Here is a 3,567-nt window from a genome sequence, read left to right as displayed (position 1 = left end):
GGAGGCAGAGGCTGCAGTGAGCCGAGATCACGCTACTGTACTCCAGCCTGGGTGACATAGCAATACTCCATCTCAAAAAGCAAAACAAAACAAACAAACAAAAAGAAAATCCTTGACCCCATGAAACTTATATTCTAGCAGAAGGAGGCAGAAAATAAGCATAATAAATGATACAGGCTGTGAAGTTCTTAAGTATGGCAGAGGGAGATAGATAAGGCTCTGGGGGTGGGAATGTGCTTGCTCTGTTTGAGAAACTGTGAGAAGGCCCATTTCCTGGGCAGAATGATGGCGAGGCTAGCCAGTCAGTGAGGTGAGAGAGAGGGCATGCCATCATGTATACGTTTTTTTTCCCTTTGAGACAGAGTCTTGCTCTGTTGCCCAGGCTGGAGTGGGAGTGCAGTGGTAGATATCTGCTCACTGCAACCTCCACCTTCTGGGTTCAAGCAATTCTTATGCCTCAACCTCCCAAGTAGCTGGAACTACAGGTGCCTGCCACCATGCTTGGCTAATTTTTGTATTTTTAGAAGAAATGGGGTTTTGCCACATTGGCCAGGGTGGTCACGAACTCCTGACCTTAAGTGGTCGGCTCTCCTTTGCCTCCCAAAGTGCTGGGATTACAGGTGTGAGCCACCACACTTGGCTGGCATGATATTCTTTTTTTTTTTTTTTTTTTTTGAGATGGAGTCTCATTCTATCACTAGGCTGGAGTGCAATGGCTCAATCTTTGCTCCCTGCAAACTTCACTTCCCAGTTCAAGTGATTCTCCTGCCTCAGCCTCCTGAGTAGCTGTTATTACAGGCGCCTGCCACCACATCCAGCTAATTTTTGTATTTTTAGTAGAGACAGGGTTTTATCATGTTGGTCAGCCTGGTCTTGAACTCCTGACCTCAGGTTATCCTGCCTCAGCCTTCCAAAGTGTTGGGATTACAGGCATGAGCCACCGTGCCTGGCTATGAGATTCTTATATAGGAATGTCTGCCCCGCACATGGCACTTTTCCATGGAAGCTACCCATGCCCAGACCTTGCATCAGCTCAACTGTTTTGGACAAAGTGACCTCATCCTTTCCTTACTTCCAGCTTTCCCTTGGTTGTCTAGAGAAACTAGACTCAAGCACAGTCAGCCATGGCATGCTAGTCCTTCAAAAGTGGGCCTGGGAAAAAAGTCTCCATCTACATATTTTTGTGCTGATTCGACCAGATTCTTCTCATTGATTTAACTGAGAGGAATGAAAAGACAACCAGTTGATCACAACAAGAGAAAGGGACAGACAGGAGCAGGTATGTTAACAGTGGAATATTAGAGTAAGAAAAATTCATGAGGTCCTGCTTTTTATATCATTAGGGAAGTTTAAAAATCTGAATGGCCTTTTAGTTTCTGCCTCTATGAGGCAGATTCTAAATGATTCTTGCTTTCCCTGAGTTCCATGTATGTGTGAACTTACATTGCTATCACTCCTCATGTTACACTTCATCTGGTAAATTGAATACATGTCAATTCCTTTCATATAAAGAGCATAACAGAAATTATAACCACTTGTGTAATAGTCTTCTTGAATTTGTAATCATCTCTCAATGATTTTAGGCTATCACACATTGAGAAAGATTTTCACTGTCTCATCATTAATGTGTAGTGGAAAAGAACACAGAATTTGAAGTTACCTGCCTGAGTTCAAATGCTAGCTCCATCCAGCTGTGTGATCTTAGGCAAGCAATCTAACTTGTCTGTTTCTATATCTATTAAAAAAAAAAGAGAGAGATAATACACTTAGAGTTGGTGAGAAGATTAAATGAGTGAATACTCAAAGCTCTCAGATAGCATCATCATCCAATGATCAAACAAGTCCTTATTTCTAGATGATAAAAAAATTATCTAGGTGACTACTATCATGAATTGGTTAACTGCTAGTTAGGACAGTGGTATTTACTGTTTAATTACTTAGATTCCTTCAAAATAGTTAAGATAATTCCCTTACCCTATTGGCATATTTCATAAAGGTCTCATTACACTTTTTTTTTTTGGTGACAGCTGACCATTGTTACACAGCTTTGTATAACAACTAGAAATGGCTATGTTTTCTTTCTCCCCACCTCCTTTAGGCATGCAGGTAACTCTCCCCCACTCCTCCCATTTCTCCTCATTCCACCAGGGAACCCTGATTAAGGAACGAAGAAGTCCTACGAAGAGGAGGTCTCAAGTACCAATCTGCAGCCATTTGATGATGGCAGGTAGGTCTGATGTGAAAAAGACTTTGTGTCCAGCAGAGCCCAATTCTGTAGGAATCCAAGCTCCAAGTCTGGGAGGTAGCAGGTGCTGGGGACAAGCTTACTGCTGAGAGTTGATCTGCAGGACCCACTGAGGATCTTATGGCGGCTCAGACCCTGGACCGCATTGTCATAGATGGTGTTCTCGCTGGTGCAGAGGGGCTGCTGCTGCAGCCCTGTCACCCGACAAGCAACCAGCAGCTTCAGCACAGCCCAGGGACGAGTGTGCTTCCGGGGTGGTGGCTTGCGGGGGCAAGAGCCGAATCTGATTTGTTTCCTTCGTTGGTTTCTTCTGCTGCCGCTTGGCTGCTTTGAGGGCATCATACTCCTTTTTCCGGCGCTCCTTCTCTTCCTCCTTCTCTCGCTTCCACAGTTCCCTCTCCCGAGCTTCCTTAGCTCGCTGCTTGGCCTCAGGCTTCTCCTCCGCCTCTCGTTCTGCTTACTTCCAGGCCCGCTGCCTCTCCGGCTCCTGACTGCCTGCTTGGCCCGCTGTGGCGCCTTGTTGGCACACTGCTTCCACTGCTTCTCACCCAAGCAGCCGCCTGCCGCGGAGGCCCAGCCGGGACTTGGGGGATCATCCTTCCGGTGCAGCCACTTCCGGTTGTTGAGCTGAGCAGGGCTGACAGGTGACAGCCTGTTGTTGAGGAGAGCCAGGTGCTGGAGGTCGACCAGACCCCTGAAGTCCGCCCCGCAGCTGCTGTGGCTTGTTCTTCCTCAGGTCTAGCTTCGCCAGGTGTGTGAGGCCACAGAAATCCGAAGGTAGAATAGTCAGTTTATTAAAAGATAGATCCAGTAGGGTGGCTGTTGGAAGGGCAGGCAGCTCCTTGACCAGAACTTCATACAGGTCGCTGAGGCTCAGTTCCTGTTCGTTGCCATCCAGCTGGTGGTGGAGGTTCCCGCCCTCGCTATGGGCCTGGGTCCTGGTGACGCAGGCTGAGCGGGCCTGGCTCACGGGTTCCAACGGTGGGGGAAAGCAGCCGAAATGCCGCAGGTCAGTTCAGCGGGCCCCCACCCAACCAATTCACCATGCCTGGAGCCCTCCATCGCCGCCGGTGCCTACACCTTGTTAATTGCAGAGAAACATGTTAAAACTCACACTTTGAATGAAGAGACCTCCCAAACAGGCTTTGTGTGAGCAACATGGCTGTTTATTCACCTGGGTGCAGGTGGGCTGAGGCAGAAAAGGGCTTCGGCGAAGGGTGGTGGAATACAAGTTGGTTTTATAGATTGGGGCAAATTTTGGGGGAAGGGGGCAGGGGTGTTACGAGTAAGATCAGTTACAGTGGTAGGAGTAGGGGCAAGGA

The 3,567-nt window shown here is 47.9% G+C and overlaps 1 pseudogene across 1 annotated transcript; it reads right to left on the bottom strand.

The window, feature by feature from the left end:
* Positions 1–692: 692 nt before the first annotated feature.
* Positions 693–3,260, bottom strand: LOC100399181 (leucine-rich repeat-containing protein 59 pseudogene; annotated as a pseudogene). Its single transcript, XR_013534824.1, has 2 exons — positions 2,201–3,260; positions 693–1,735 (listed from the first exon to the last, which is right to left on the bottom strand). The product of XR_013534824.1 is annotated as a leucine-rich repeat-containing protein 59 pseudogene (transcript).
* Positions 3,261–3,567: the final 307 nt, after the last annotated feature.

Source organism: Callithrix jacchus, chromosome 4 (genome assembly GCF_049354715.1).
Source record: "Callithrix jacchus isolate 240 chromosome 4, calJac240_pri, whole genome shotgun sequence".
NCBI lineage: Eukaryota > Metazoa > Chordata > Mammalia > Primates > Cebidae > Callithrix > Callithrix jacchus.
The sequence above is the reverse complement of the archived record's forward strand: the minus strand, read 5'-3'. Positions and strand labels throughout refer to the sequence as shown.